The 12,589-nt window shown below is 42.7% G+C and overlaps 1 protein-coding gene across 2 annotated transcripts in view; it reads left to right on the forward strand.

Moving 5' to 3' along the window:
• The window catches only part of WDPCP (WD repeat containing planar cell polarity effector), a 714,814-nt gene that overhangs the window by 350,599 nt on the left and 351,626 nt on the right, over positions 1-12,589 (forward strand). The window lies entirely within an intron of this gene.

Consider the following 12,589-nt stretch of genomic DNA (forward strand, 5'->3'; position numbering starts at 1 on the left):
TGGCAAAAACCTTTAGACCTCATTGTATAAAGAAGTTGTGCAGACACAAAGCCCCCACATCAAAAAAAAAAAGGATGTAAATATAAACTGATGGCTCAAAGGTGGAGTTTGCTTGTGTTAGCACTGCACTAACTGTCCTATCTTAAAAACAAAGGTGGCAACCGAATGTGTGTCTCATTTACATTATGACATAAATTTTTAAAGGGGTTTCACATGTAGAAACAGCATATATGCTTGTAAGTAGCATGTATTCGAGGATATGCTAGTTTATAAACGTCGCGAGTAGCACGTATTTTCCATTTCCCAAGTACATTTTACTATTGGAAAAAACAGGGTGCTCTGGGGTGGGGTTCAGAAGTGCATGCAGTAGTTCCTGTTTTCTCAGGAAAATATATGTGTGTACATTACCAAACACATTGATACACTTTTACACCTGTTAATTGATCAGTGCAAATGAAATTGGACTCTTTTTTTCACCTGTCAGGGGCACCCAGGTACTCACAAAGGGGTTGATTTTCAAAACTGTGTATGTGCATCTATTTGCGTGCGGTTCCTGCCGTGCACACATGGATGCGCCAATTTTATAGCATCCACGTGCGCATGTGCGAGCGGACTGCGACATGCGCGCACAGGGGATGAATTTTCAAATTATGTGCACCGACGCGATTGGCCTAACATTCCTTCCCTTTCCCCTCTCCACCCCGACCTCTAACCCCTACCAGCTACCCCAAATTTTTTATTTCACTACTTACTGCTCCTCCGGAGCAGACGTATTTTCCGCACACTGGCTGGCTGTCGGCACATGCTTCCCTGAGACAACGGCTAATGGCTGCTGTCCTGGCTGGCCTCCATCCCGCCCTGCTTTTCCACGCACAGACCACACAACCCATCCCGCCCCTTTTTCAGGGCCCAGCACTTCTGCGCGTAACCCCTGTTTTTTACACGCGCAGCCCTTTGAAAATTTACTTGAAAGTGCCTTGCTGCAGTCATTGCTCATTTAAGGAGGAGCAATGTATGTGTTTCCCTACTTAGACAATTAGCTCTTATCCTTCCGGAAAGCGCATGCATCTACTCTTTCCACTATGAGTATTCTGTAGTCCATAGGATTAACCATCAATTTCTCTCTATACAGAAAATGCACAATTTAATCTAGATAATAGATTAAATTGTGATTAAAATTAAATCCCTCCAAATACTACACCTCTCAAGTCAGGAGAGATATCCAATGCCCTCAGTAGACCTAAGTTCGACAGTTTCAAACCTATTTCCACCAAAGAGATTGAATCCCTCTTAAAAAAACAGAAACCTTCTAGCCATCCGGCGGATAACATCCCATCGAAACTCCTGCTTCTCATCCCGAACACGATCTCTGGACCTCTGACAAGTATCATAAACGGCCTGCTAACTCAAGGAAATTACCCAGACAGTCTAAAAAATGCATCACTCAAGCCCCTCCTCAAGAAACACAATTTAGATCCCAATGTTCTGGCGAATTTCAGACCCATTGCTAATCTCCCATTCGTTGCCAAACTTACAGAGAAACTAGTAAACACCCAGCTTTCTGAATATCTAGAGGACCACAATATCCTATACCCTTCGCAATATGGTTTCCGCAAATCACGCAACACGGAAACCCTCCTCATCTCACTTACAGACCATATCATAATGGGGTTAGACAAAGGACATTCCTTTCTATTAGTCTTGTTAGACATCTCGGCGGCATTTGATACCGTCAACCACTCCATCCTACTGGATCGCCTTGCAGATATCGGTATCTCTGGATCAGCCCACAACTGGTTCAAGTCCTTCCTCAGCAATAGAACTTTCAAAGTCAAAATCAATAATAAAGAGTCAGCCCTAACAAATTCAACCCTGGGTGTACCACAAGGATCCTCCTTATCTCCTACCCTCTTTAACATTTACCTCCTCCCCCTCTGCCAACTGTTAACCGATCTCAACCTAATTCATTATCTGTACACAGACGACGTGCAGATTCTAATCCCTATAACAGAATCTAACTCAAAAGCTCTCACTTATTGGAATAACTGCCTTCTTTCCATCACCAATCTACTTAACAGCTTAAACCTGGTTCTCAATGCCTCAAAGACGGAGCTACTCCTCATCTCCTCAAATGAAAACAATTTTCCGCCACCATCACCACACAACTCCCACATTACATGTAAGCATGTTAGAGACCTTGGGGCAATACTAGACAATCGACTAAACTTAAAGAAAATGGTCAACACAACCTCCAAAGACTGCTTCTACAGACTACAGGTTCTAAAACGACTTAAACCACTACTATTTTTCCATGATTTCAGGACAGTCCTCCAAGCGCTACTGTTCGCCAAAATAGACTACTGCAGTGCCCTCTTCCTAGGCCTCCCCAAATCTACTACCAAACCTCTGCAGATGATACAAAATGCGGCAGCGAGACTGCTGACCAGCACCAGCCGCGATGAACACATCTCACCCATCCTCAGAAACCTACATTGGTTACCGGTAAATTTTAGAATCCTATACAAATCAATCACCCTAATACACAAAACTATCCATCATCAACTTCAACTTGACCTGGAAATCCCATTCAAACTCCACTCCTCTATCAGACCAACAAGAGATGTTCACAAAGGCACTCTACAATTTCCTCCTACTAAAGCCACACGCCTCTCTACGACCAAAGACAGAGCTTTTTCAATAGCAGGCCCATCTATTTGGAACAACATCCCTTCAAACCTCAGATTGGAACCCTGCCTCTTAACTTTCAGAAAAAGACTCAAGACGTGGCTCTTCCACCAAGCCTTCTCCGATCCACCAGACAATCACTAACGGCCCTCCACTCTCACCCGGCCTTAGGCATTTTATCTTAATGAACTATGGACTCTGGCACTTCCAGGTTAAAGCACCTTCAAGCTTTAACCCTGTCTCACTATCGTATATTTATAATTATTACCTGCCTTTATCTTCTTTCCAGCTTATGTTAAGCTTCCAAGTTCTCGATTCCCGTTGATTGTAACTTTGACTTATTCCTATCTATTGTTATCTTTTGTTTACCTGAATTGGTCCTTCAGTTATACCCTCTGTTAAATGTAAACCGATCCGATATGGTTATTTACTATGAAGGTCGGTATAAATAAATAAATAAATAAATAAATAATAGAAACTATCCAAGCACAGGAAAGTTTCATCCTGCCTCTTCATGAAAATGCTATGCCATATAGTAGCAGTTCATGTTACACCATCTGCACATCTACACATGAGACAAGCTCAATGGCACTTAAAGTTCTACTGGAACTAACAACTCCAGCCACTATCTCACAAAATCTATATCTCCACCTCCCTCATCCAGTCAATAATCTGGTAATTGAACCCTTTTAAATCTATTGAGAGGTCAGTCTTTTCACCAGACTCAATTTCAAATAGCAATAACCACAGATGCCTTCAATCAAGGATAGGGAGCCCATCTTAAAAACAAAAAACAAAAAACTTTGTTCTCACAGAACCTGGACTCTACAGAAAATGTTGCTCCACATAAACCAGTTGGAACTGAGAGCAATGCTTTAAAAGTATTCAGTCCCTGATTAAAAGGGAAAGTGGTCTTGATTCAGACAACCAGGTAGTAATGTACTGCATCAAAAGGAAAGGAGGAACAGGCTCTTCCAACCTGTGTCAAGAGATCTGTAAAATATGGACATGGACAATTTCTCAGAGCATACAGATAGCTGTCTAACTCCCTGGAGACCAAAATCAAATAGCTGACAAGTTAAGTTGCTGCCTACAACCATACAAATGGTTCTTGGACCAAAGGATAGCCAAAGAACTATTTCAACTTTGGGGAATTCTGCAACTAAATCTCTTTGCAGTACCATTCACCAACAACGTTTCCATCTACTGTCCAAAAAGACTAGCAAGGACATCTAGCAGCCAATGCCTTTTCAATCCTGTGGAATGAAGGGTTTCTTCATATTGCAAAGATGATTGAAAAACTAAGAAGAGAAAAGGACCTAATGATTTTGATAGCCTCTTTTAGATCATATCAAATTCGTTTTCCATGGCTTCAACACCTTCCTGTTTAACAACTAATAAAGTTGAAAATATTCCCACCCCGATCACTCAGTACAATGGGAGTCTTCTTCATCTGAATCTTCAGTCATTGGCTTTGACAGCCTGGATGTTGAGAAGTACCTAACATCTTCCATGCTGTTACCTGTTGATGGAAGTAAGCTTCTTCTAGCATCCAGAAAACACTCCATGAAAAGGTTGTACAACTTTAAATGAAAAAGATTGTCTATCTGGTGCATATATTTCTAAATCAGGACCCCTCTAAGTGTCCTATTCTCTTGCTGCTTCAGCACCAGGTTTTTCTGAATCAGGATTCAAAACTAGTTCAGTCAGAGTTCACCTGTGCTATAGGAGCATATTCCTAGAATTATGGAGAAATTCATATTTCTCATCAGTGTTCAGTTGCCAGATTCATGTAAGGCCAAAATCATTTTCAGCCACCTGTTAGACCCTCCTACTCCAAGGGATCGAAATATATTTCTTGTTAAATTCATGAAACTACCTTTTGAGCTGCTAGCTCTAGCAGAACTGAATTTCTTTCTTGGAAAGTTTTATTTTTGATAGCCTGATTTGCTAAGCTTTCTTCCCATAGACACAGAATAGGAAAAGAGCCTTAGTAAGTAGATCCTTAATCTCTTGCTTTATCTTCACTTCCTTGCATCTAAGAATCCTCTGTACTTATTCCATGCATGACTTTTGCTGGATCAGTGTAAGAATTATCAAAAAATGTTATACATGAGCTTTTGAAACCACATGGGTTCCTCCTTCTGGTGTTTGTGTCTGGTGGTATCAAATGCTCAGGTACAACATTATCTATAAATAGATCTATTGTTGATCGAATGAAAGGCTTAACAGCCTGCACAAAATCCAGTTTTCTCCAGAACCAGTATGACTACTAGAGCTGAGCACCAAAATGTGAGCTGGTGTTCAAATTATGGGAGTTTTTATGCAACTTTATTTTACTGTTTTTCTTTGAGTGTTCCATTTTGAAATAGGCCACACATCATGTGTTACATGTGTTATTCTGCACTTGGGGAGCATTCTGTTGAATCAATATCCTTAGTCATGCGTCATTATACCAATGTGTGGCAGAAGAGATATAAAAAAACATGATGGCTAATTATACTTTTAGTGCCTATTTCGATGTATTTATCAACATCCATACCCCCTAATTTAGTAATTTATATGATCAATGCCAGATCTATTTGTGACAAAATTGCTGTCTGTCATGATCTTCTATTAGAGGATCAGATGGATATATTTTGTATCACAGAAACGTGGTTAATGGATACTGATACTGACAATGTACTATTATCTCAATTATGTTCCCCTAAGTCAGGGCTTCCCAAACCTGTCCTGGGGACTCCACAGCCAGTCGGGTTTTCAGGATATCTGCAATGAATATGCATTGCATGAGATATGTTTGCACACAATGGAGACTTAGAATATGCATATTCACGGCAGATATCCTGAAAACCCGACTGGCTGTTGGGTCCCCAGGACAGGTTTGGGAAGCCCTGCCCTAAGTATTCATTTCTTTCTAAAGCACAATCATATAAGCATGGATGTGGATTTCTGGTATTAGTACAGAATTCTATTTCATTGTTGCAAATGAGATTTTTGCTCTTTATGAGGCATTACTGACAAGCAAAAATATCTTGGGGGGGATTTGACTGTTTTACTGTCCCCTGGGGCATTTTGTTAACAATTTCTCTATTGTTGTAGGAGCTCTGAAGGCTGTTAGAGTTAAACAATATAATTGTTTTGGGGGATTTTAACTTCTGTGTAGATGAAAATCCTCTTTCATTATCTTGTGAGGGTTTATCATCTATGGGCCTCATTTTCCAATATCGCATTGGTAACGCATTAAGGGGCATTTCCCATGAGAGAGAGAGAGAGAGAGAGAGAGAGAGAGAGAGAGAGAGAGAGAGAGAGAGAGAGAGACTTGCTATAATGTCTACTCCCTAGACAGGTATTTGTATCCCTATGGGAGGCCCAGCTAGTAACTCGAGGTGGGGATTAGGTATGAGTGTAGGGGGTTGGGGCCACTCTCACATTCAACATGAGATGTACGAACAGAACAGTAGTCTTGATGGACACTCTACCTGGGCAACAACAAGCTAGTTTGAGAGAACATTGCCCAAATCTCATCTTGGAGTGAGTTTCCTTACTCCGAAGGCCATCAAATCTTCACAAGAGACCACTGTTCTGTTCTCTCTCTCTCTCTCTCTCTCCCCTCTAGCCTGCAGGATACTGAAACAGGCTATCGTGAACCGCGATAAACCTTTACCGGCCTCTAGCGCACAACGTACCGCGAATGAAAGGGTTGTAGCTATTGGCCGCGATAGGAGCCGCGCTAACACTGCGGCTGTTTCGCCACACACAACTTTACATATGCTCCGCCCCAACTCCGCCCCCTGAATACAACATTAAAAATTTGCATTCGCAAATCGCGTTAACGGCTGTTAGCGCGATTTGCGGAATTATCTTCTGCGGTAACTCCTTGGAAAATGACCCCCTATGTTTGCTATTGGATAGATTAAATAGGAGCAACTAGTTTGGGAACCAACCCACTGTCATGGTCACAATTTGGATCTAATTATTTTGAGCAATAGATTTCCTTCTCTTTACTTACCTGTCATCACCTGCACAGAGGTACCTTGGAGTGATTATCATCTAATTGTGCTAAAAGCTCTTTGTCCCTCAATGCAGCAGGGTGCAAATGGTGACAACTCTTAACATATGAAGTGTGGTCATATTGATACTGATCACCTTTGCTCTCAATGGTTACTGCAGCTTGCCTCTCTTACCACAAATTATGTTGATGATGCAATTACAATTTGGCATGATTCCTTGTATCAAGTGGTGGATGAGCTGGCCTCATTAAAGCCTTCATTATCAAGAAGGAATTATTTATAAGACAATTCAAGCAACAGAAAATAAATATTGTGAAATGTTCTTTGTGGTCTCTGGTTTAACCAATTGTGTCCACAATTCTCTGGCAGGCCAGGCGGGTTCACCGAACCAGTTTCATCCGAATATATTTGTAAGGTTTTTTCCCAAAATGACTGCAGATTTGGGGGATCAATTTTCATCAGTTTCCAGTAATCTTAATGAACAGTTTCTCAACTGAGCAGGAAGATGGGATCAATTCAAATTTATCTCAAGAGAGGAATCTATCTGTATTGTAAAATCTATGAATTCTTCAAACCGTCCTCTGAATCTATTTGATAGAGTGATGTTAAAGGCCGTAAATGAAGTCATCAAAATTCCTTTGACCTTTTTGGTCAATGCCTCATTAATGGAAGTGCACTTATCACCTTTTCTAGAGCAAGCGTAAATTCAACCACTGCTGAAAAAGCTGCAGCTTGATCAAACAGGTCCTGCTAACTTTTGCCCAATCTCATCTATTCCTTATGTGGCAAAAATAATTGAACCAGCAGTAGAAAAACAACTTTATGAGTGTCTGGATGCGCATGATATCCTGGATCACGAGTTTGGCTTCCGACTCAGAGATAGTACTGAGGCTTTAATGGTAGCTTCAACCCTATTCGCTGTGACTTTGATTCCAGCATTAATTATCTCTAGTGCTACTTGATGTTTCAGTGGCCTTTGACACCCTGAATCACAGCATACTAACTTAACTTCAGAGTTAATCCAACTAGGAATTTCAGGTTCAGTTCTTGCTTAGTTTGCTCTTATCGATCAGATTGAACACAACAAGTTATGGTTCCAAGACTTCTTCCTGGTACCCATTAATAACTGGAGTACCTCAAGAATTATCACTTTCTGCCACTCTAATTAATAAATATCTCAGTCCCATTTGCACCTACAGATTTAGGCCTTCATTATAGATTAAATGCAGATGATATCCAGTTCTTTTTTCCTATTACATCTAATGTTGCAACAGCTTTTGGACCATTGCCATTTATTTGAGTTCTATTAAAAGCTGGTATACAAGTAATAAAATGTCATTCAACCTGGCCAAAACTGAGATTATAATATTCTCAATAGATTTTCATTGTCCAATTTTCCTTCAAATTTCAGTTTAATAATTATATGATTCTCATTGTAAAAGAAATTAGAAATCTGGGAATCATATTGGATCCAGAGCTGTCTTTTAATGCTCAAGTTATATGAAGTTCCTTTTTTAAGCTTCGGATGCTTTATAAACTCAGGCCTCATTTGGATCATACTGATTTTTGTACAATGTTGCAATCTCTGGTTTTTATCAGCCCTTGATTATTGCTGTTCTGTATATCTTCACCTTCCTGCTTCTACCATCCGAGCCTTGCAGAGAATCCAGAACTCCACTGCATACTTTCTGAACAGATCTCCAAAGTGCTGTTTTCTCTTTATGGGTTGCTGTTTGGATGGAGGATGAAGTACAAGATTTTAACTTTGATCCACAAAGATTGAATTAATGAAGCTCCGCGATGTATTAGTTACCTCTTAAAAATGGCTAGACCTGAAAGGAATCTAAGATCTGCTGGACAATGTTTTCTAGATGTGCCTACGGTGCACTCAGATCACTTGGCTGAGTCACATGATAGAATGTTTACAGCTGCGGGCCCAATGTTATGGAAGAGATAACCTGATTTAGTTGGAAAGGAAGAATGTTTTAGTGTTGCTCTGTAAGCCACTTAGAACCTTGGATTATGCAGCGCAAAAATCTTTTAAATAAATAAATTGTAGGATACTTTCCCCCCTAGGGGTTTGCACCAGTAATCAAAGCAAAACTACACTTATGGTTTTGTCTTGATTATTGCACCAAAAGTATCTGCAAAGATTTGCATCTGCTTTTTCTGCGGGAACTTCTTCCCATGGAAATAGTGTGCGAAGATCTTAAAATGTCATCTACACGTGTTATTTCCCTCCACCAACCTCAACACGCCCTCAGGAACCACTGCATGTGTTATAGACCAACACATGTGATTTTCCCTTCATTTGGAGTGGGCAATTTTTCAACTGCCCATTTATGCAGCTAAAACACTATTTTACCTGCAGAAATGGCTTTGATTTTTGCCTTCTTGCTTTAAGTGATTGAATGATTGGCATGGTAAGTACTTTTAAATTAAATTAATTAACTTAAAGCTTGCAGAGCTAGATACTGATGACATAATTCTCTTCCACAGAGCTCTCATTTCCCTTTGGAAGGAAAGAAAGAGGGGACTTGAGTCTCTTCCCACACATACACTATCTGCAAACCATCCCACAAAGGCTTATTCATTCATGCCCTTATGCAGCTTTTTTGCTTTCTGGAGCTCTCAGATCAGAGAATATCTGGGCTAGAGCACCTCTGTCATTGCTGCTCAGCTACGATTATTGGAACAATTTTGGCATTATTCTGTTTTTTTTATTTATACTTCTCATGTCAAAAATGGGAAACCTATTAAAAAAAAAAAAAAAGAACAGAGAAGATGTGAAAAGAAAACCAGTAGCTACACCCCTACAGGGCAATTTTCAAAAGCCATTTACCCAGTATAAAGGCTTTTTGAAAACTCTCCACCCCATATGCAGGCAGAAATACATGAATTGCGCCACAATATGTGCACTTTTACTTGCTTTCCCAGTGGTGGGGCTAGGGCAGGAAATGCAATAATGCATGTGGTTTTTCATTTTCATTTTCAAAACTAGGTGCATTGATTTTGAGGGAACATTCCCTTGAACATTTCCCAAGGAAATGTTCAAGGGAAAAAGCGCATTTATTTTCCCTTTTAGAATTGGGGGAACACCCATGGGGAATGTAACCATGGACTTTGCACCTGCTTGCACATTTTTGAAAATGGTCTCCCCTACTCTCTCGCTCAAATAGTGACCCACACATCAACTCAAACACATCTACACCTAGAGGAACTGACACTGTACAATATGTTCATACAAAATTAAGACTTTTACTACACTAACTAAAAGAGAGGAAATTGTTGCCTCCTCTGTGCTAGCAAGGGCCTCCTTTTCCTTCTCCGGTTCTGGACCCTTCTCCAATAATAGGAAAGCTTGATAAATAATCTAGAATAAATGCTTTGAGCCAGCAAGCAGAGCAGTTATCCAGACGTTATGCAGATAATTTTAGCCAAATATTCAGCCAAACCTATCTGGATAAGTATTTTGTTGAATATGCTCAACTAAAGTGACCCAGATAAAGTTACCATTCAGTGGCTTACTGAATATTGAAAAAAAAACCCAACTAGCTGCCGAACAGTGGCCAGTCCCAAAGAGGCTGGCTTGTACTCAACCAGCTCCCTTTAAACCCATTGCTGGCTGTGCCCTGAATTGCCTCTCACTCAGAGCATTCTGGTTGGCCTCTGTCAGTAAATAGACTAATCCCGGTTCACAAGTTACTGACAGGGAAGCAGCCAATCCCCATTCAGTAATGGGTTCTGAGCAAAGATTGGTCCTTACACCTAGAGAGAAGTGAAAAAAATAATCTTAAGTGCTAATACCTGCCAGCTGTACTGACACTTACTATTCAGAGCCCTTCCTCCTCCCACTCTGCTTTGGGGACACTTTTTGGAGTTTGGGGACAGGGGTGAAGATTGTTGACCCATTAATTTAGGGTAGAGGAAGCGGGAGGAGATCAGAGCTGCTTGGTCCATGCTACAATTTTAACATATTGCATGTTGGGAGGGATATTGGCCAGTAGTTTTTGTTTTCTTATTTTAGTTATCCAGCTAAGTTTAGGACAGCAAATTTTCTGACCATAGTTAGCTAGATACCTATTAGGGATATACATTCATTTTAAACGAATGTGCAAAATGCAACTATTAAGGACAATTTATTTTATTCTAGAGACCCGAAATGAATTGAGGCCCCCCCCATATGAAACAAATCTTAGTCATTGCTGTTGCGGTTCTGACCGCGAGCACCGCGAACAGACCCATCCCTCCGTGTTTCTGGACCTGTTCCCGCTTTCACCGGCCTAGTTCCTGTCTTGTTCGGCGGTGTCCTGGCGAGGGCTGCGCCGCCAGGAAGCCATCCATGGATGCCCTGTCTCTAGGTGCGCGTGCGCGCCACTTGGGCGCTTTTCTAGGCCGTTTCCCGCCAGTGGTGACTCCGCCCAAAATCCTGACGTCAGATGCCGCGGCCTTGATAAGCCAGCCGCGGTCACCCAGTCTTGGCCTTGCACCGGCTTACCTACCGGATCCCTGTTGCGCTGTGCCCCGGAGCGTCCTGCTTTGCTAATCGCTCCGTTCCTGCTTGCCTGCTACAGTACCTGCTTGGTTCCTGCTTACCTGCTACAGTACCTGCTTGGTTCCTGCTTGCCTGCTACAGTACCTGCCTGGTTCCTGTTTACCTGCTACTGTTCCTGCCTGGTTCCAGTACCCGAGTCTTGCTACAGTTCCTGCCTAGTTCCAGAACCCGAGCCCCGTTACAGTACTGACCTACTGTCCTAGTCTGGTTCCAGTTTCCAGTCCTGATCCACTACCGCCTAAGTCCCAGCAGCCGGGCCCCTACGGGCTCCTCCCGGGGGGGCTTCGGCTTCCAAGGGTGAAGCCACCTAAGTCTCAGCAGTTGGGCTCCTACAGGCTCCTCCCGGGGGAGTACCAGCTTCCAGGGTGAAGAGCACCTCTACGTCCAGCCTGAACATCTGCCTCCCGGCCTGTGGTATACTTGAGACTTTTGAATACCTTTCCCAGTCTCCTGCAGGTTGGCCCAAGGGTCCACTAAACTGACATTCCCTAACAGATTGCAAGGACATAGACTCGGCGGATGTGTCCGCTCCCTCGGACCTGCCCGGGATGGCCCGGCAGATGCTACAGCACCAGAGCTGCATTGATACACTGGCAGCCATGGTGGAACGGCTATCCTCGCACCTGGAGTCCCTGCCTCCTCCTGGCAGGGTCCCCGAGGGACACAGCTCTTCAGTGACTCAGCTACCCGCTCCCTCCCGCTACACTGGAGACTTAAGGACCTGCCGCGGCTTTCTGAACCAATGTTTTGTACGGTTCTCTCTGCTGCCTCGGCAGTTCCCCTCGGATGTGGTAAAAGTGGTGTACATCCTGTCCCTGCTTGATGTTAAAGCCTTAATATGGGCTTCTCCCCTTTGGGAAAACAATGATCCTTCGCTAACAAACTTACAACAGTTCATCTCGAACTTTCGTCAGGCCTTTGATGAGCCCGCCCGAGTAGCCACGGCTACATCTGATCTGCTGCAACTCCGACAGGGGGCGCGCTCCTTGGCAGACTATGCTATGGAGTTTCGGACTTTAGCCCAAGAAGTAGGTTGGCAGGATGGTAGTCTTAAGGCCATCTTCTTGGAAGGTCTGTCCGGATGCAAAAAGGTTGAGATTGCCGCTCGAGATCTGCCGGAGGACCTCAACGCCTTGATTGAGATGGCTGCTCGCATTGACCGCCGCCTACAACAACGGACCAAGGAGCAGCGCTCCTCTCACCATAGTCCTGCCCGTGGGCCATCAAGACCTGTATCCTCTCCCAAGATTTCTCGTCCAGATGTTCCCACCTGCGAACCTATGCAGCTGGGACGGGCCTCGCTTTCTGCTGAAGAAAGGCAACATCGCCGTTCGTT

Source organism: Rhinatrema bivittatum, chromosome 3 (genome assembly GCF_901001135.1).
Source record: "Rhinatrema bivittatum chromosome 3, aRhiBiv1.1, whole genome shotgun sequence".
NCBI lineage: Eukaryota > Metazoa > Chordata > Amphibia > Gymnophiona > Rhinatrematidae > Rhinatrema > Rhinatrema bivittatum.